Source organism: Quercus suber, unplaced genomic scaffold (genome assembly GCF_002906115.3).
Source record: "Quercus suber isolate HL8 unplaced genomic scaffold, Cork oak 2.0 scaffold_20, whole genome shotgun sequence".
NCBI classification, from domain to species: Eukaryota; Viridiplantae; Streptophyta; class Magnoliopsida; order Fagales; family Fagaceae; genus Quercus; species Quercus suber.
The window spans coordinates 654,809-677,588 of NW_027069485.1; the positions used below are offsets into that span (position 1 = coordinate 654,809).

The 22,780-nt window shown below is 33.3% G+C and overlaps 1 long non-coding RNA gene across 3 annotated transcripts; it reads left to right on the plus strand.

Annotated features, from left to right (window-relative positions):
• The first annotated feature begins 6,093 nt into the window (after positions 1–6,093).
• On the plus strand, positions 6,094–15,297 carry LOC111988454 (uncharacterized). Of its 3 annotated transcripts, XR_010624640.1 has the most exons (6): positions 6,097–7,248; positions 8,930–10,826; positions 10,915–10,984; positions 11,096–11,187; positions 13,468–13,574; positions 14,934–15,297. It is a non-coding gene; the product is annotated as an uncharacterized LOC111988454 (long non-coding RNA). The 3 variants fall into 3 exon arrangements; XR_010624639.1 differs by having other exon boundaries at positions 6,094–10,826; positions 13,468–14,572; XR_002880420.2 differs by lacking the exon at positions 8,930–10,826 and having other exon boundaries at positions 6,118–7,248.
• Positions 15,298–22,780: the final 7,483 nt, after the last annotated feature.

A 22,780-nucleotide genomic window follows, 5' to 3' on the forward strand; every position in this document is an offset into this window, starting at 1 on the left:
GTGATTAGTACATGTGTCTCCAATGTGACTCATTATGCATTCAACCAATAAGGGATGTCCTCATAACCTTTAACTCTAAAAGTCATTGTGTCCCTTTTTGGTAATACTTGAGTACTGTGTATGGTGTAAATCTCATTCCCTTCCCAAGATAGTCACACCTTTAGCACTGACCTAGACAAAATCTCTCAGCCATCACCTACTCTCCCTTTCCTCATAGTTGCTCCATGTGTAAAGTTCAGATTCAACCACTTATCTATTCTCCCATGCCTTAGTGGTGTTATGTACAGAGATCCATTGTTTAGTACTGTTTTATATAATATTTTGGCGAAAATACATTTTTGGTCCCTACATTTTGGGCCTATTCTAATTTTGGTCCCTAAATTGATTATGCACTTACTTTAGTCCCTAAAAACAGAAAATCATTTCCAATTTAATTCTTGCCATCAATCCAGTAATGGAAAATGCACACGTGGCAAAGGGAGCGTGGTGTTGGCACGTTAGATACTAACATGGCTAATAAAATAATATTAAAAAATAATTTGGCATTTTAAAAAATGTCACATCAGCATATAAATTATAAAAAAATAAAAATACATACAATTTAATTTCTCAATTTTAATTTAAACTGAAAACACAAATTTAATTTAAACTGAAAATTAAAAATTTCTCAATTATAAAATTAAGAAATTTCTTGCATTTTTTTGTTAACCAAACACAAATGGTCTTCTCCCAAATTAGCTTCTCCTCTATCTAAGCTATTCCACGGCCTACTCAAAATAAATCTCAGAAAAACCAAACAATTTCTCTCCTCTGTCATAGAACAATTTGTCTTCTCCCAAACATAAATGCTCTCTCTCTTAGGCCTCATTTGGGAGGAGAGAATGGAATGGAAAGGAATGAAAAGAATAATTTTAGAATATTATTCTCTTCTCTTGTTCGGGAGTTTTAATGGAGGGAATGGAAAGTATATTCTCTTATTTGGGAGTTTAAGTGGGAGGGAATAGAATAGGTAGGAGGGAACACTCATTCCTTTCTATTCCCTTAAAACCTTAAATTTTCATTCCCTCCGAAATTGGGAGGAATGAGAGAGAATGAAATTAGATTTAATGAATTTTTTACTAGAACTCCCAAAATACCCCTATATATTCAACAATTTATTTTAAAATAGGGGTCTGATTGTAATATTGTCATAAAATGATTTCATTCTATTCCCTCCATGTTACTCCCATACAAGATTACTTACATTCCATTTATTTTTATTCATTTCCATTCCTTTATTTTAAAATATCCAATCAAGGTTACTTAATTCCATTCCTTCCATTCTTTTCCATTCCTTTCCCTTACTTAAATACATTCCATTCCATTCCGTTTCTTTCCATTCCCTTATGATCATTCTATTCAATTCTATTCCATTCCCTTATGAACTCGCAAACAAAGCCTTAGTTTCCTTCTTCGATTCGGGCTTAGGAACACTCTAAAGGGCGCATGGAAGGAGGCTTTGAGTTTTTATGGTGTTTGGTAAGCCTCGTTCTTCAAATCGATCTCTCTCTCTCTCTCTCTCTCTCTTAGTTTCCTTCTTCGATTCGAGCTTAAGAACACTCTAAAGGGCACGTAGATGGAGGCTTCAAGTTCTTATGGTGTTTGGTAAGCCTCCTTCTTTGAATCAGTCACTCCAGCTCTCTCTCTCTCTCTCATTGATTGCCGCCGCTCAAGGTGTGTTTGTATTTATTTCCTTTTATTCTTTCTTCGTCCCAGATCTTTCTCTCCCTCGCTCTCTCTGATTTATCTTTGCATCTCTCTCTCTCTCTCTCTCTCTCTCTCTCTCTCTCTCTTCCCGATCCACCCTGACACCTATAACCAAAGATCCTAAGCTCTGCCTTTCATGTTTTGATGGAGTTGGGGTTGGTAATGTGAGCCGTTGGATTTGAGGAAGCGAAAACAGTGCTATTGGATCCAAGGAGGCGAAGTTTCGATCTAAGATTTTCTAAAAAGGCTGAGCACAACAATTTGGGTTGGTGTTGGATTTTGGTTTGAACCCAAAAATTGATCATCAAATACTCTCACTATGGAGTTTCAGAGAGATATATTGGTTGGATTTGGGTTGGTGTTGGGTTATAAAATTGATAGAGATTAGAGTTTTCTTTTGTGTTTGTTGCTACTTGTTGCTGCATTTGGTTGCTAAGAGAGTGGGGGAAAGAACCATTCAGATCTCTCTCTCTAACCTAGGTTTTTTTTTCTTTGTGGGTGTTAATTTGTTTTAAATTTCTGGGTTTCTATTTTTATTTTTTTTAATGTGGATTTGATGAGTTTTCTAAGTTTATGGGTTTGATTTATTAGAGGTTTCAGTGGATGATAGGGATTTTATATGTATTTTTGTATGTTTAGTTGCTAAGAAAATGAAGGAAAAAAAAATTGATTATTTTAATTTTTTGGGCAACCAAGAACATGAAGAACATGTTACTCTTGTTCTTTCGAAAATAATGAAGAGAAAAAAAAAATTCATTACATTACATTAGATTGTATTTTATTTTGATTTTTGATTTTTTCAATTAAAATTAAAATGGATAAATAATATTTTTATTGTTTATTTTTAATTAATTTATATGTTAATATGGCATTTTTAAATATTATTTAATAACATGTCAGCTCCATAATTAGACACGTCAGCTTCATTATTCGCCACGTCAACATCTAACATGTCAACATTGCATTTTGCTTGTCATGTGTGCATTTTTCATTTCTAGGTTGACAGCAAAGATTAAAATAGAAATGATTTTTTGTTTTTATGGCCTGTGTAAATTCAATTTAAGGATTAAAATAAGAATAGACCCAAAATCCCAAAATTTAGTGACGTATTTTCGCCAAATACTTTTGCAAAATAATCTTTCTTTTAGACACCACATTTTTTTTCCATGTCCGTCTCCTTCACTAGTACCCACATCGTTTTTCTTTTTCTGATTTCAAGAGTGTTCCTTTTTCTCATCCCTACTGCACAACTATTTAATCTTCTTACTCTCTAGTTTTCAGCCTTGCCCTTGCCCATAAGATTCAGTCAAGCATAACGATAACGATAAGGACAACAGCCATGCAATGGCAACGAAACAAGAAGATAAGAGAGACAGGGAACAAAAAGACAACAATAAAAGGCCGAGAAAAGATAGAGGCAACTGGGCAAATTATAAAGGAGATCGATGCTGGCAAGGCAATAAATTTTTATTTGGTATTTTGGACATTATGCAATTTTGTGAGAATATTTTAGGAATTTCACACTAAAAAAAATTTGACAGTGAACACAGATTTGCGTTTTCATTAGTGTTTTTGAAAAAGCTCAGGTTTCAAAAACGTGAGTTACAACAATTTCAAAAACGTGATTTCTTTAAGTGAAACGTCTGAATTCTAGCATTTTTCGAACAATAACGCGAATCAAAAAGCTTCGGCAAACGGCAGCAACGTGGGACCAAACGTGAGAAGAAAGATATCATTCCACCATTTGGTTACCATGGAGGAAAAGAAATGATAGAAACTATTTTCCCTGCGCCCACAATTTTGCAATCCTCCCAATTTGGGGCAGATTTGAAGTGAGATAATGGTTTAAAAAAAAAAAAAAATTAAGAAACCACGTTAATAACGTATTATAACATGAAATTACATATTTGCCCACAACTTTTATGCATTTTTCACATTATATAGGCATAAAAGTTTTTTTTTTTTTCACATTCTCAAAAAAAAAAAAAAAATCTTAAAACATACATTTTCCTAATCATTTCCTTTCTTATTGCAAACCAAACAAAAGAAAAAGAAACGTATTCTTATCTATTTTTTTTCCTTTCCCAAACATATATGACAGATTTATTTTCTTTTATTTTCTTTCTTGTTTCCCTTTTACTATTCAATTTTTTTTGTTTGTTTGTTTGTTTTTTTTTTTTTTTGTTTCTTCATTTCCCTCATTTGTAACCAAACAAAGCATAACACTTTATTTGGAAAAAGGTGTAAGGAAAGGAAGAGAAAATAAATGAAGGGAAGTTATGTCATTTCTTTTGTTTGGATTCTAAGGGAGAAAAGAAAATAGTGGAAACACTTTTTGCAATCTGCCCAATTTAAGCGGATTTCAAGGGAAAAGAGCTATAAAAAATTTAAAACAAACATTTTAACTTTTCATGTCAACGAATTTACCTTTTTGTCTAAGATTTTAAATACCTCACTCTCAAATTCATATGGGTATAAAAGTAAAAAAAAAGCATACATCTTTCTTCTCATTTCTTTTCCCTCTACACACCAAATAAAGGAAAGTATAGTAATTCTTTTTTTTTTTTTTCCTCATGTCATTTCTTTTACTTTCTTTTCCCTCAGTTGCAACCAAACAAAGTGTAAAGCTAGATAGAAGTAGATAGACAGGAATTTCTTATTGGTCTTTTTCTTCTTCTTTTACCATTCATTTTTGTGTCCTCATCTGGCCATTTTTGGGAGGACACAAAAATGCGGGCCTCAAAGAAAATCAATAACTCTATTTCCATTCTTTTCCTTTTTTATCTTTGTAACCAAACATTCCAAATTTGATAATTTCCTTTCTATTTCTAATCCCTTCTTTTCTCTCTTATTTCCAAACAAAATGTAAAAGTAGATAGAAGTAGATGGGTGCAAATTATGTCCAGTGCACTAGACCTACTATGATTATGACATGTGTTACAACCGTATCAAGTCTCATATCACTGAAAACTAGACGTAACCGTACTAGAAGTAGATAGAAATTTTTTATTGAATAATACTAAGAACACATAAAAATACACAATTTTATGCTATAATTTGTCATGTGACAAGTTATAAATGATAAAAATGTATTCTTACATGGTTCACTGGTGCACCTCTTTTAATCACAACTCGCCATAACGAGCTGTGATACAAAATTGTACCATTTTAATCCATAACATCACTCTTGAAAAATTTCAATGCTCTCTGCAAAGTCAGTAATCAAAGCCAAAGGCAACAACATGGGACCACAACAATTGAAAATCCAGCTTTTCGTTCCAATTCATTTGAATGCGCATCCGCTCAACAGATTCTTTTCTGTTTTTAATACGCTAACGTTTCTTTTAGTTTTAATTCCAGTTACGGATAAAAAAAGCAGAGAAGGAAATTAGCTATGGGAGCAATTAGTGCTCCCGAGGGCCGGGTCCACCCCTTGAAAGAAGGAAAGAGGAAATATTATTTTATAAGATGACCGAGCCCACGACCCTTGAGAGAAAAGAAAAAATATTTATTTTATCATTTCTCTCTGAGGGTGGACCCGGCCCTCTTATTTTCTGAAAGCCCTCTCTGATGGTGGGCCAGGCTTTAATATTTTCTCTTTCTTCTCAAGGGTGGACTCGGTTCTAGGTGCAGTTGCTGGGAGTCTCCCACCGGGAGAAATATTATTTTTTTGATGCCTTTGATGCCTGGGAGAAATATTGTTTTTAGAGAAGTGGGTGGGAGAAACTCTCATTGCTTCTAAAATAATATTTTTCTATTTTCTCTCTTGGGTAGGGGCTATGTTTGGTTGGACTAATTCTCGTTTTATTATTCAATTCTCATCACTATCATTTACTTCTAGTGGGACTCACATCATTTGTGCTTGTTTGGCTTGGTTTTGGTTTTTCATTTTTCACCGTTCATACCTAAAAAAAGTGAGGTAGGAGATGGAAAATGGAAACACATTTTGCTTGTTTCCAGAGAATGAGACATGAGTGATGGGGATTTTATTAAAAAATAACCAAATCTCTCAAACTATATTATTAGTTAGGCAAGGTTTGAAACATATTTGGATTATAGCAATTCGACTTTTTTGAAGTCGATTTTGCCCTTTGAAAATCCACTAGGAAATCGAGTGTTAGAAACTCGATTTTGAAAATCGAGTTTTAGAAACTCGATTTCCTTGTAGATTTTCAAAGGGCAAAATCGACTCCAAAAAAATCGAATTACTATAAACCAAATATGTTTTAAACCTTGTCTAACTAATAATATAGTTTGAAATTTATAGTTATTTTTAAAAAAAAACCCTTGGTGATGGTCGCAAAGTTGTAAATAACTAAAGTCAAGTGGGTCTCAGCCGAAGGTCAAGTCTCATCACATGCAGAGCAAATGTAGAAAAATTATGGAGCTAACAGTCATTTGCATTATTCAATTCCAGCTTTAGTGCAATCACCTCATTCGCTCTCATTTTCTCTCTTCTCCTTCACATATTGCTCTGTTCTCGTACTGAAAGATGAGAAAAGTTTCCTCATATCATCCGCTCTGTTCTTCACGCATCTGGGTTTGGTTTTTTTTTTTTTTTTTTTTTTTCTTTGCCGACGCTGGTTCTCATTTTATAAGTTTGATCATATCTCTCTCTACTACTTATACTCACCGATCTTCTACACCTGCTTTGCAATAAATTTTTGTGGGACTCAGTGAGTGACATAAAGTTGAGTTTTTGAGTTGGAAAACCAATTGAGATATTCCACCCAAATAACCCATCAAGCAGAGTTATGGGTTTATTTGAGTTAGAATTATAATAATTAAGTTAGGTGTTTGAGTGAGGTTAGAGTGAGAATTATAATAATTAAGTTAGGTGTTTGAGTGATGGGTGATGAGTAACCTTCAAACCAAACAGGGCAGTATTCCCGGGGGAAAAATACATCCGAGGGGAAAATATTTTCTGTCTTGAGTGAATATTTTATCACACTCACAGTTGGTGGACCACTCAGCAGTAAGTGGGAGGAAGAAAAGGTATACTTTCGCAAATCTCAATTACAGCCCTTAAACTAGGTATTGCAAGAATAACTTCAAGCAAGGACTTGTGCTTTTGCAAGAAAAGCTCTTGAGCTCTTTGCAAGGAAACTTCTGCAAGCCAAACTACAGCGTCATCAAAACTTCTGCATCACCAAAACTTCTCTGTGTCAAGTCTCTAAAGGTCTTCTGCATCACCAAAACTTATCTCTGTGTCAAGTCTCAGAAGAACCAAAACTTATCTCTGTGTCAAGTCTCTAAAGGTCTTCTGCATCACCAAAACTTCTTTCTGTGTCAAGTCTCTAAAGGTCTCTGCTCTCCCCTCTCTGTATCAAGTCTCTAAAGGTCTCCACTCTCCCCAGTCCAAATCTCTGACTCAAGTTCTTAAATTGATGAAGCATGCGTTGGATCTGTGCAAGAAAGTGGGAGATCTAAGAGGATTGAGATGGAAACCGCTGCCGTTCATCCTGGCCATCCATTTACAGTTCACACCCAGGCATATCGCAGGCCAGTTCCCTCTCTCTCTGTTTTGATGTTTCTCTTGAGTTTTCTTTTGTCTCTGTGTGTATCAACACCAAAAAATAGAAAAAAAGAAAAAAGAAAACCGATTCAAACCAAGATTGTCGGGTTCCAAAAACTTTGATCTGTTTGGATCCTAGGATTTTATTACCCCTTATGGCCAGTTTGAATGGGGTTGGCGGAGAGTAATTTTTTTTTTTTTTTAAAGAGGCTGAGAGTAATTCTCAACTCCCGTGGAGCACGGCAAGCTAAGTATTAAAAAAAAATTGTGACCCAATACATATAATTTATTTTATAGGATAAATTTTAACTCAATAAGGTTAATGTTCTTTTATTGTATTAGAATTATAATTCTAAACAAAATTTTCTTAACTACCTCTCTTTCACATCTTTGAGCCTTTTTAAAGGGTTCAACAAAGCAGGAAATTGTGCAATAATTACGATTCTTTTTGTAAATTGGCTATATAACAAATTTATTAAAGAGAAAAATATGTGAGCTGCAAAGTGTAGACTACATTTTAGGTATAAAAAAAAAACAATCGAACAATTCTACAACTCAACCCATTACCCAGTATCCACCGTATGCAAAATATATATTTTCTAAATACCATTTTCCTAAATGCATATGTCTACTCTACCCTTCAGCCCTTCTACTCCCCTCCATCTAGGCCCGGCAATGGGCCAGGCCGGCCCATTTATACTTCGCCCATGGGCACAATGAGCTATGTATAGTGGGCAGGGCTGGAGGTATAGACCGCTATTAACTAGTTAATGAGCTGGGCTATACAAGGTTGGGCTAAAGAGCTAGCTTGTGTTAGCATCTTATTTTATTATTTTTTTTAAAAAAATAATAAATTTATTTTTTTAAAAGAAAGAATCAAAGAATTTAATACTTAATTAAATTTTTTTTTGGATCAAATCTATTTAATTTTTTGTTTTGTTGGGGAAACCTATTTAATTGATTTTTTATTAAGGCATTAAATGGTTTTTTATTTTTATTTTTGATAAAAAAATGTCAAAGGGTTAATTTTTTTTTTTTGGAAAGCAGCAAAGGGTTAATTCAAATTGCTAGACTACTAGAAAAATACATATTTAGTAAACAAAGGTTAACACAATCACTTTAAGAAGCATCTTAGTGGCCCCGCGTTCTGTTAAAAAGCTTCTCTATGATGTCTAAAGATCAATTCTTCAGACCCCTCTTATATATTTTAGAAACAATCCATTAGCCCAGCCCAACCTATTTTACAGCCCAATAACTCAAAATTCATAATATATAAATAATTTCTTCATTTATTTTTATGAAACTTTTAGAAACAGTCCATTAGCTCAGCCTAACCTATTGCACAGCCCAATAACTTAGAATTCATAACAACAAACCCTAATAGAATCATATATGAATAATTTATTTATTTATTTGTATGAAAATGCAAATTATAGAAAGGAAAAATAATTTATTGTCTTATCTCTTATAGTTAAAAAAATAAAAAATTCCAAATTTATCAATTTAGTAAATTAAAATACATGACACAAATTTTGGGACGTATATATATACACATTACACCTGTTAAATTGTTCTTTCCAGAGGTTTTAGATCAAAACATGGCAATGTTAAATTGTTTTGTTATTGTTTTGTTGGCGACTCAATTCTTTTTCATCGCTGAATCAAAAGTGTCAGTTGAAGCTTCAAAAGACAAGGGTCCACAGAATCGGATTGGGCATGACCCGCATCACAACCGTAACCGTAAGAGGCCGTGATGGTGATGTTCCGCTTTTCTTGCGGAACAGCATTAGGCGTTTGAATGAAGCTTCAAAATCCAGGAGTCCACAAAATCGAATTGGGCATGACCCGGCCGCATCACAACCGTATGAGTCTGTGATCGTGATGTTCCACTTTTCTAGCGGAGCAGCATTAGGAGTTTGAATTTTTATGTTTGGTTGTATTTTGATAGCCCTCGGTTAATTCCGAAATGATGATTTTGTGTACTTCAGTATTCAGATTTTATATATTCAGTATTCTTATACATTCGGCTTTCATATTTGTTCCTTTCATCAAGGGATGGTTCTACAACCTTGATTGTTAGTTACACCTAAAGGCTAACTTTGATTCTAAAGAAAGGGAATACAAGAAATATATATATATATATATATAATCTAAAGCACATAACATTTAAAGAACGGTTCTCTATGTTCTCTAAGATTTTTTTTGTGCATATACGAAATCTTTAATATTTTTAGATTTCTTGAATAAAATTTTGTCCAGCACTTTTCTCTCGCATTCCAATCATATTTTCTTCACTTATTGAGACTTTCTTTCGGCAGACTTTTAGTACTTTTCCTGTCAGTCATGCAGGCTGTTATGTATAGGTTATAGGCTGGTGGAGGTAAGTTGGAAAGTTGGAAACTAACCTTCTTTACAAGAAGGGAGAGAAATTTAACCAACTGCTGGTTATAGGCCAATCTAGATGAGTCTAATCTATTACGACTTCATCTTCTGATTAAACAACTGCTGCCAGCAATGATCTAATTTGTGTAGATCAATATTCTACTGGCCTGTTTGGATTGAGGGGAGGGAGAGGGAGTAGAGTAAATTTAGCGCAAAATTAGCCTATTTTCAGCTAATTTTGCTCTACTCCCCTCCACTCCCCCTCCTTCCCCCCTCCATCCAAATGGGCCCTTAAGTAACAGATAGGGTTTCAAATCCCGCACATACTGGAACTTTGCGGGAGCCAAAAGAACTTATCAGATTGCTGGAAAACCTCCAGCTGTGGGCTTGGAAGTTGGAACCAGGTCCAATGGCTCCAACCTTTTTTCTTTATTTCTTTTAGGCTTTGTTTAGGCTGCTTAGGCCTGGGCAAACTTCCAGCAATGTATAATTTGGCTGCCAACAGCAAACATGAAAACATCTTAAAGCAACATGAACATGCTCTCTCTCTCTCTCTCTCTCTCTCTCTCTCCCCCAACTCAACACACACCACACACTCTAATAGAATTGCTCTATATATATTAAATTTCTAAGATTATCATTAAGGATAAATTTACAATCAATAATTTCCTATGAAATTTCAGCTTGCACTCTTGCCCTTATGCTATAACCCTTATTTTTCTCTACAGGTGGGAAATTAAAAGAAACAAAAGTATAAGGAAACAGTGATTTAAAAAGAAAAATCCTAGACATTTATGTTCTGCTTTAGTTTTATGGAACATCTCTGCCGTAGATCCTAACCTATTCCTAGTTTGCTTATTATGGATCATCTGAGGATGGAAATAACTTCTATTAGCCTAGGGCAAATTAATGGAATCTATATCTCTGTACGTCATGGTGTGCGGCGAACAGAAGGTATTTTTACTCTCATGGGAACATTTCCAAGTTTGCATGAGCTGTGTAGATTAGGGGCTAGAGGTTTCTTCACCACCCGTTGGTATCTGTATCATTATGATCTTGCATATGCCTTTAGGACTTCTGGAAAGATTTATTGGACACTGATGTCTCCTATGCCCATATGTGCAAATTTGCATTTTGTATCCTCAACCATAAATGACCATCTGGTGACAAGAATTGTTTGTATGTAGGAATCTTCATTTTTTTTTTTATCTTGTTTGGAACTGAACTTTATTTTGTGTGATTTCTTACTGTTATTATCGAATGATCTGCAGGTGGTGGTCTATGAAGGTGCAGTGAGGGAAAAACCATCCAGTAAGGAAGAAGCACTGCAACTTTTGAAAGGTTTGCTTAACTCTTAACTCCCCTCCCCTCGCTTTTTTTCTCTCTCCTTCTCTAGTTCCCTGTTGTTTTCCTATTTAACATCTCTGGAAATTTTATCAACATGGATTGCAGACTATTCTGGGGGGCATGCAGCAACGGAAGGATCAGTGCTTGTGACAAACCTTAAGTTGGGATTCAGAAAAGGAGAATGAGACCGAGTGGAGGTACCTTTGCTTTATGAAACTCTTTGTAATTATTTGGTATCCCAACTATAAACACGTTGCAATACATGTCGTTGACCTTGAGTAATCTGTTACAGATCCATAGCTGACCCCAAAAATTTGGTATTAAGGCTTGGTTCTTGTTGTTTCTATTAAAGACATTAAGTTATTATCATACCCTGTGGTGCCGGTGCTTTGACAAAAAGTAACAAAAATTAAAAAGATGAAAAGAGTGGTGCTATATTTTGGCATCCTCCCACAATGTGCTGAAGACCTTGCAAGGGTTTTCCGATGTGAGGATAAAACTTACAAGGTACACCATAATTTAAGAAATGTGTGCCTGCTATCTAGTTCCCATAGGTCAAACTTCTGGATTTACATCCTTTTATTTCATTGCTAGAGCAAGGAGAAAAAGTTTTTGGTTTGGCTGCTAGCATCCTAACTTGGAGACCAAAAGAAATAGACACTTTTAATGTATTCTGTCCATATAAAGATCACTGGGAAGGGCGCGGGATGGCTACTAGATGATCCTACAACAATAAACTTAAGAAGAAACAATTAGAATTCATATGATCTCTTTGTGCATGATTCGGTATGATCATTATTTTGAACCCTTGGAAAATAACTGTATGTTTTTATCCTCAAAGTTCTTTCAGTTGCATGTTAGGGACTAAGTGGTCTCCTCATATACAAAATCTATTTAGGATTCCTTATAAATGGTGAAGGCATCAGACTTTTATTGAAATTAAAACTTCTCTGATTCTATTTTGTTCTCTGTTAATAATGTATTTGTTTAACTATGTTTCTATAACATTGAAAAGATATTCCAATTCTTCTCAAGTATCAAGGCCCTTAATTATCGTCTTTCGTGATACATTTGCCAAATTGTACTTATGTGGTGATGAATTGCAGATCTATTTCCATACAATACTAGATGAAATCATTGAAAAACTGGTCATAATTGTTTTCTGTCATTGAAATTGGCAGCTGCTTCTGCTTCATTTGGTGAGACAATGAGTTACAGCACTCCACTGTCCCCCCCCCCCCCTCCCTTTTATTTTATTTCATTTCAGATTGAGTAGGGGACTGTGCTTTATGGTCCTGGGGGACTGATCATGGAGCATCCTTTGATACTGCCCTTTGTAAAACAAGTGGTTAGTTTGCCAACTTTGAGTACCCATTAACAGAAATCCAAAACTGTAAATAATATACATAAAAGGTGTAATATATAGAGGCAGGAAAAACACAGAGTCTCGTGTTAAAAATTGTGGTTCCCTCTGTTAGTTCCTAATATTTAGCTGATGCTTTTTTTTTTTTCCTTACCTAAACCTGATATATTTGACCTTCCAAATACACTTGCATAAAATGATTTTTTTTTTTTTTTTTTTAATTTTTAAATGACTTGGTAAGTTACACACTAACCTAGTGAGTCCCGAACCCTATGACGTCAGCCTTAACTTTATTTTTACAAGTGAAGGAGTTGCTAGATATGCATCTCTAGCATACAATTGGTTACATTTTGGACATGACTATATTTGGTCCTTTCATTGGGCGTCTGTTACTTAGAATATTGATTGAATAGTTAAGTTCATTCTTTTTCAATCAACTTAAGCTTTTGGGTTTAAATGGTAATTTATTTGGTCTTGCAGCAAGTGGTCCTAATTTCAAATTATGTCTTCACTTTGTAATTAATTCTGCATGTTGGATTGCATTTAAGTATTCTATGTATTGGGTCCCTGATATTAAGGGAGAGCTTGGGCCCTGTCAGAATATTGGCCCATAATTAAATTCACCATTTCATAAAATCTAAGTTGGGCTAGTTTTGGGTTGGCAACTTGGGATGTCAAAGCAAAGCAAATACAATGCGTCTATAGTTCATTATACTTAAGGTTTCTTGAAGAATTTTTCAGGGGAAGTAAATTTGTCTTTCTATTAGGCAGGGTGATGGCCTTGATCAAAACGTATCCACCATCAATGATTCTGAGAAACTTTCTCTTGTCTCTGAATATTAGCTGTTAGAAAGTAATTAATTGCAAGGTTGCTTGGATAAGTTGCTTTAATGTTGTCCAAATGATTTGCCTTTAGCTTTGGTCTGGGTTTGTGAAGTGGTGAGTGGTTTGCTGCAGAGTCAACTCCAGTTATACAAGCCACTGAACAGCTTGAAATTGCTTTGCTATATATACGCTGTTAGGTTACTAATAACTGCCAAATGTTTCTTCCATGCTTCGGTAGACATTATTTACCTACCAAAAAAAAGGCATGATAATTGGTGGTACTGTGCAGGTTGAGCCAAACGACAGTGTGATGGGACTTCCCAAAGCTCTCACTGAAAAACTAATAAAGGAGGCCCTCTGGCTGCTGCAACCATTTTAATCTTCTAGTCCTATTCGGTATTTTACCTTATTGACAGTTTATTATCCTCTTCAGTTATTTGGCCTCTGATCCTGTTTATTCCAATTTCATAAATGATTGCTCCAGTTCATCCGCATCCGTTGCACACTGCTTTTGTTTTTTTAAAATGAGTTGACTGAATGCTGGGCCCCGTTAGTTTTCATTGTTACGCCCCTTAATTATGTTACGGTTTATGATTCTTTGCTGATGGAAGAAAACATGGGGGGTATATGATTGTGGAGGCTGTTTATCATTGCCCAACTTGTAGAGGAGGCTATAGAGGTTAAGATTTAGTAAACAAAATAATGTTGACATGTCAATGGTTGAGAAGGTTTTGGACACCATGTGAGAGCCGGAGAAGCAGTCACAGTGACTCATTGTAACTGTCAAAGGCTACGAAACACAAAAATGGTGGGCCGCAAGCCACCAAAAAGGATAAAGAGCATTGGCAATACAGCCTGTTCTCCTATAAATATTATTTATCCAATTTGCTAGTCCAAAATAATACATAGCACGTGTCAATTTCATATGGTGTTTACCAAAGAAAAAAAGACATTACATATGTAAAACAAAACAATTTGGAGTCTTAACTAGCCACGTCTCTATGTTCATTTTTATGCTTCTTTTTTCTTTTCCATTTGTACTAAGCTGAATTGGAATGAAGGGCTACTGAATATTAACGAGTAAATATGAAGTCCTAAATGAGATAAAAGGATGGAAGCTACAGACATACTTCTTTTAGGAGGCTTGAAATTGAGGTGTGTCGACAGGGAGGCATCTACATCTTCTTACAACATTTTAAATGGTTTTTTTCATAGGAAAGGGCAGTTGTTTGGGTGTGCTGGACATTTTTGGGTTTGAAATTCTTGCTTGAAGAAGAAAGAGTTCCCTTTATCCTTGTACCACTACTACCACTCAGCAACTTATTGTCACTGCCTCATCCAACACGGCAACACACAATGACGTGACTGCCATTTGGTGGGGGGCCAGGTTGAGGGTATGTTGCTGGCTGTCATATACTCTAGTGGCGGGGGGGAGGGGAAAGGGCACCAATTTAGATGGGTTAAAAATTAAAATACCATGGAACATAATGGTTGTTATTACATTGGTATGTCAGTGCAAGCTGTTAGCTTCAAATAGAGGACAAGAGAGACAATTAGGGACCTTGGTAGATTTGGGAAAGAAAGTTTAGTTTTATATATAGTTTAGCTAAGGCAAAATGAGCAATAAGTACATTGTTGGTTTTCTTTTCTGTTTCAAATTCTATGGATGGGTCAGCTATCCCAATATTTATTAACCCAATATCATTTGTTGTTATTACTTGTTAATTTTTTATTTCTCCCCTTCAAATTTTGTAGGAATATAAAGAAAATGGGACATTAGTCCAGGTATATGTTCACCTGCAGTTTGCAAGGTTGCTCGCATCGATGAGGCAACTGTATATATCATAGCCTCCACCATGTATATACTTCTTTACATTTCCTGAACATTCGTATCTTATATACTACCATCTGAGGAGTGATAATAGTTTTGTTGTTGCAGAGGGAAGAGAGAGTGAGGGAGAGTTTGAATTTAGTCTGTATAGCGGTTCTTGTATCGTATCCCTACTACCTGTCAAAAGATCTGTATGTAGAGTAGCCAGCTTTTGTTTTCTTTGGAAAGTGTAAGAAACAAAACTAGCACAGTTCCAGTTTTTCCTGTTAATGGAGTTTATTTGGAAAATGAGTGTGAAATGTAGCATATTTTTGAATTATTTTTCTCCCCAAAAAAGTAGCGTTGGCAAGATACAGATAACCAAACAAAAGGTCATCTGGCAAAAGGTTAAACCATTATTGATTGGATGAATTCCAATTAGAGCTAAGTATTGTCTTGAATTATTCTGGGTTTAAATGTGTTAAAGAGCATTAGCATTGATTGAGTTATATTGCCAAATTGCTCTTTTTAGCACCATATACATCAAAAACTAAGCTACATCAATGGTGTTATTGTTAAAATTTTTAACAAACTTGCTACTGTAAAATGTCATCTTGGGCTGTTTACTGTAGCAAGAGAGAAATTTTTTTTATTTATTCTTTATCTCTCTCCTTTCATTAAAAAAACCATTTCCTCTCTTTTTTCACACACTCTCTCCCAGGTTTCTATTTTTCCTTCTCCTTTTTATTTTTTATTTATTTATTTAATCTCTCTTCAGTGCCTCACTCTCCTTTCTTCTCTATCTTGCTTTGGGTTCGTCGAGATCATCATTTGGGTTAGTGGGTGGGTTTGTGGTGATGGGTCAGGTAGTGGTTGAAATCAAGTTGCTCGCTGTGGATGGTGGTGGCTGGGATAAGTGGTCAATGGTGATGTGGTTATGTTGGTGGTGGTGGTAGTAGATTTTGGCTATGGTGGTGGGTTTCATTGATTTTGGCTATGGGTTTCATGGGTTTGGTTGTGGTAGTGGGTTGTGATTGAAATGGTAGGTTGTGGCTGGTGGTGATGGTGGCTAGTGGTGATGGTTTTTTTTTTTTTTTTTTTTTTTCCGGCCGTGAGCTGTGGTTGCCATAGTGGTGGTTGTGGTTGTGGCTGTGGCCAGTGGAGTGGTGGTTGTGGCTGGTTCCTAAAGTTTTTGCGGTGGATTTTATTTATTTATTTTAATGAGTTCTTTATATTATTTTAATTAAAATGGTAAAAAAATAGAACCATTGATATTGAGTGTGTTATAAAATGGTGTGTTAAAATAGATGAAGTGAGTTTTTGATATCCTAAAAGCTAAAAATTTTAGCTCTATCAATGTTAATGCTCTTAACGGTTAAGTTCATATGTACAGCTATCTAAGTATTTACTTCTTTTTTTGTCAACTAGTACTCATTCTTCTATCCCCAAAAAAGAGAGGAGTATTAGTTCAAGTAAATAACCTAATACTAGGGGGTGGCAAAATTGGAAACAACCTGCGAATCAGACACAACGCGACATGAAATTAGTAGGTTACGGGTTGAGGTTTAATGAGTTTATGTCATATTCGGATTGACACAACTGACTCCTTTAATAAAGAGGTTAGGTTAGTGTCCATCACATGAAACTCATTTGACCTATTTAATTAAAGGACATTTTATCAATATACCTTTCAAATCCTAGGTATATAAACTTTTTTTTTTTGATAGGTAATAAGAGTATTATTAGTTGTTATGATTTATTTTTTAATTTCTTTGACATATTATGATTAATTATTTGTGACATTGAGATATACTTTAATTTTAAATGATTATTTGTGATACTCGTTAGTTCTGAATTTTATGTTAAAAATATATTTTTGTTTGGTTTTTCATAATTCATATCAATTTGATTAGTACTATTTTTTTTAATCTATTAATTTGTCATTGCTTTTATAAAAATATTTTAAACTAAATGAATAAACTTAACTCATTGGCTTTGTATTAATTATTGATACACACAACCACACTCATTCATACATAAAATAATACAATATGTGTCTACTTAACAAATTAAATGCTTGAACAATCACTAACTTTACAATTTTTCTTCTTGAATTTTTCTAACTTTATAATAAAAATTATTATAACATGATAATAATACACACACATGTAATAAACATACACTATTTCCTAATTATTAAATTATATAAATTTATATTATATTTATACTATACACACAAATATCCCCACACATCATTATTCACATAAATAACATTATAACAAAAAGTAATGCACACAATTAATATTAGACACATTTATACACATATAATATAAATCAATATATATATATATAAAAGCAGAGACCTCATGCAAGAGTGCATGAGGTTTTGCCTTGTAGCGCTCTAATTTTGCATTTAGCCATTTTTACCTCTTTTAATTAAGTTTTTTTTTACTGTTACCCAATAGATCATAGTAACTTCTTTTTACTATTATATAAAATATGGGTTGCTCTTAACAATTAGACCAAATTTTGTTCTCTACAAAATGAACTACCATTTAAAAGGATAAAACTTAGATACAGTATTTTAGGTTCTGTTCCTTAGGTTCCCCTTTTAAGATTCAGCCATGTAGCTGTTAAACTAAAAAATATACTTCTATTTATGAGAAAAAATTCACATGGCAGAATCTTAAAATGGAAACCTAAGGAACAGCACTTAACTACTGTACATAAGTCTTGCTCCATTTAAAAATAGACAAAACCTTAAGAAAAGCCCAAACCCAGTTATTACCTTACATATTATGACCTAAGTCTGACCCTTCTCATGTGTAAATCAAAGCCAAAACTCTTCCTCCTCCCCCATGTATAGATAATACTTTTAAAAAAAATCTCATTCTCATGAAATCATGTCTTCCTTTATTGTCAATTTCAATTTAATACATTTTTGTCTATTAATAATGTTCTATAAAATTTATGTAGGCAACTTCTCTTTGTCATTGACCAGTGCAACAAAAATATATATAAATCTTAAGATCCCTGAGGTTGCTGAAATAATTGATAATTGCATATTTCTAAATTTATTATATAAAAAAAAAAAAAAAAAGTCTAATAAATAGCATATACTATCTTACAAAATGCCATTTACTTAATATTTTCTTTGAAAAAAACTCAATCATAGGAATGGTAAAAAAACATGATCTTATACAAGAAATACCAAAAATACATGCAAAATAATTTTCATAGGAGGATTTATCTTTAATAAATATGAAGACAATAACAAAGATAAAATGCATAGAATGAGATCTTTCAAAATAGGTTTGTTAATCATTTCAAATTATACTCATCATTTACTTGAAAAAATATTAATGTATCATATTATTTACATTAAAAAAATAATACATATTAACTTTAAAGTTCATTGTAGGATATGAACTGCTGGAGTATTGAAACAATAAGCAACATTGATACAACAATGGGTTGGTATTACATTTTATGTGTGCTTTGTGGAAGGAAGGTCAAACCACAATCATTATCATTTTGGTGTGCAAAAGGTGAAACAAAAACAAGTCTCTCTATCCCAAGGCTAGAGATACTCAAATTAACTATGTACTATCCAAATATTTATAATATATTCATCTCACTATAGCTACTATATATACAATCACAAATTACTTTAGATACATGATTTAAATTGAAGTTTTTGATGCAAGACAAAACAAATTTTGTAATACTAAATTGAGATGCTGAGAAAATCCCAAATAAATCTGCAAGAGATCTTGCTGAAAAATAAACTAAGACACAACTTATTTAAATTATTAAATTACTGTAAAACTATTGATATTGGAAAAGGAATCCCACATAATTTGAAGAGAATTTTAGGAAAAAAAAAAAATCCTACTTCATTTGCATTCTATCTAAAAGATGGTTTTGAAAATTACACAGTTGCTAAGATTTTTAATGCACCTTCAAATGACAAAAAGATATGGAAGAAAAAATATATATACACAATCTAATATGCTATATTAATTCTTTTGCTACACTATTCCAAAATTAACACACACAAAAAAAAAAAAAAAGATTTACGAAAAAATGTCGTATCATTAAAATTTAATATGAATGCAAATACCTACGAAAATCTTAGCGACAACTCCTAGCCAAGAGAAACTGGGTTCAAATCGTATATGATAACTATTCAATTGATAAAATCTTTGTCATCAAATAAGGAACTAGGTTCAAATCCTAAAGTTCCTAACTACACAACAAAATAAAAAATAAAAACTGATATTTTGGGCTTCTTGACTTAATGATAAAAAATAATTATTATAATAGAAAAAATGTTGTGGATATTTTAAATCCTATTATATCTATAGAAAAGATTTCGAAATTCAAATTATTAGAATTTACATAAATTATAGCCATACAATATTGAAGAAGCTCAGTTTCAAAGAGGTTACAAAATTACATATGGTTTGGTGTCATATTTTAAGGCCTAAATGTTAGGTAAGTAGCAATGAGTAATGGCATAAGGTTCACATGAAATATTAGAATGTGATCACATCACATGTCATAAGCTACCCGTGAGAATATAAGCCCCGTGTTTAGGCCTTCTTTCGTTGAGACATTAAAGCCTTTCGATAGTGACTGCCACATATACATATGCTCGTGAATCATCTTACCAGTGCTATTACTAATTTTTTTGATTCTCCAACATATGATATATAATATGGATAAGCCACACACACACTATACGCTGTTGTTTACTTGTTTAGACTTTAGAAAAGTATGGATAACCACAGTACAGACACTTGGGGTATATTTCTTTTGTTGAATTTTTTTTTTTCTTTAAGCAATTATAAGATTGATTAATTTTTATGTTTAGTGATTATGTTTTCCAGAAATTTTATCAAAATCGCTCACTATTAGGATTGTTAACTTGCCAATGATCTTGTAGTTGAATTGATACATCTTCATGCACAAAGTGCTTGGGGATCAAATTTCAAGCTGCAGGGTTAACAATATACTATATATATATATATAAAGATTATTTACCAAAATTGAAATACAATAATAGTTTTCAAACTTATAATTATGAACAAGCCATGCTAAACCAAAATTGACAGTGTATAATTATGAAGAAACAAATTATGGTAACATACCCCTCAATAAGCTCTACAAGCATTGCCATACTGCAATAACAAAGCATTGAAGAATAAAAAAAAAAGGTTTCCTAATGAAGCTCTTTATTACATCACATAATAAAAATCAATAATACAGAATGAATTAATATGCGTTTGTCAACTTTTATTATACAATATTACTTCAAAGTTTTTTTTTTATTGCTCATTACTTGAACAAAATAAATATAATAAATATATGTGTGCAATTTATAATTGTTACTTCTTATGATGAACTCATTACTAACAAAGTTTTATAATAAATATACTATAATATATCTACAACATTCCTCAAAAATTTTACATAAAACATTACAACATTATCCGTGCATCACATGAGAAACTTATTAGTTTATAATAAAGAGTGATACTTACAATTCATAAACACTTACTCGTACTCTTAGAGTTGGAAATAATTGTAGTAAGGGTGTATAAGATTTAAGTTGGAAATAATTGTAGTAAGGGTGTATAAGATTTAAGTTAGGGTGTGCAAAAATATATTTAAGAATAAATTAAAATAATAAACTAACAAAAAAAATATTATAAATATATATAATATTTTTAAGAGCCGCCCCTGCCCCTGCCTAATGTGGTGTTTAGTATCCATTTAAAGCTATAAAAGGTTGATGAAAGTAACTTAGTGGGGTTGACCAAGTGGTTGGGCACTTGGTCTCAAAGTGGCTGTCTTGAGTTTGATTAAGAGCTCCCTAGTTTAAGTCCGGGCACTAGCACTTTGAAAATATTCCTTGGGCTAGCGATTTACCCCACTATGAGCCCACCCATCATAAACAGTGATTAGTCTCTAGTTGAAAGTTTCGAGGGAATACTATGAAAAACCAAAAAAAAAAAAAAAAAAAAACAAGAAAAAAAAATGTTGAAGAAAGTTTCCACGAGGGGAACAATAATGTAGAAGGCTGATCCCCATCCAAATTTGTCCTTGTGAGCAGCTAATACCAGTCAAAACCAAATCCATCTACTTAAACAGTTAAACTGTTTGATTTAAATGCTTTTATGTTGTGTTGATTGACATCTAATTCTGGTGAAGCTATGTGATGTTTGTTTATTGTTTGTAATGTAAGCGAGAGCTTTTTAGTAGTACCACTTTTTTTCCCGACCAAGCTTCTAACTTTTGTTTGGATGGGTTAGGATAGTTCAAGACGTTGGGATATTTATTTAGCCTTTTTTTTTAGGGACAAACATAAACTTTTCATTAATGAAAACCAACCATGTTAATTTGGACAACAGAAAATAAAAGTGGTGGAACATCTTTCATTTACACAACAGATCCAGAATTCCTAAAGCATATCAAGCTAAAAAATGAGCGATCTTATTACCTTCTCTCTTTACATGAGAGTAACGTAATTGATGAAAAAAACTTGCATCAAAGCGAATATCATCAATAAACAAACCAACAGTGGACAAGAAATAACTATCCTCATTGATTAATTCAGTTATGCAAAAGTCCAATTTAGCATGGGATGGGTATAAACCATATCACAAAAATTTAAAGTGCGGAAAGAAAGAATCCCAGATACAATCATATTAAAGTATTCATCAAAATGTTAAGGAAACAAGTTCAGGAGATTTTTTTTGCATGTCCGCATATGTATAATCTTGATATTAATCACTTTGTAAATGCCTTTTAACTTATTAAGGCTCCTCATCAAAGAGAGAGAGAGAGAGCACTGAAGTGATATAGGAAACAAAACAAAACAAACATGCTAATCATTAATTAAGAGAATTCACCATTTGCAGTGATATTACATATGTAAAACAAAACAATTTGAAGTCTTAACAAGCCACGTCTCTATGTTCATTTTTATGCTTCCTTTTTCTTTTCCATTTTTACTAATCTGAATTGGAATGAAGGGCTATTGAATATTAAGAAACAAAAGATCTGTTATGCAGAGTCCAGCCAACTTTTGTTTTCTTTTGGAAGTGTAAGAAACAAAACTAGCATAGTTCCAGATTTTCCTGTTAATGGAGTTCATTTGGAAAATGAGTGTGAAATTAAAATGTAGCATATTTTTGAATTATTTTTCTCCGAAAAATAAAGCAGCGTTGGCAAGATACAGATAACCAAACAAAAGGTTAAACCATTCTTGTCTCTTGATTGGAAGAATTCCAATTAGAGCTAAGTATTGTCTTGAATTATTCTGGGTTTAAATGTGTTAAGTTCATTTGTTCAGCTGTCTAATTATTTACTTCTTTTTTTGTCAACTAGTACTTGTTCGGTTATCCCAAAAAAGAGAGGAATATCAGTTCAAGTAAATAACTTAAATATGGTGTTTAATATCCATTTAAAGCTAGAAAAGGTTGATGAAAGTTTCCACGAGGGGAACAATAATGTAGAAGTCAGATCCATCCAAATTTGTCCTTGTGAGCAGCTAAATACCAGAGTCAAAACCAAATCCGTCCTCTCTCACGGACGCACACATGAGTGACATAACTCTTGTGCCCCAAAAACAGGTTTACAACTAGACCTAGTAATCCCTCGGCATCCATATTAGGTGAGAGTTATTTGGTAGGGAAAGTGGTTGATTTGATTGTCTTGAGCTCTATATACATGCAAGCATGGGCTAGGCAATTTGTAAAACGTGCAGCAATAATTTGAATCATCA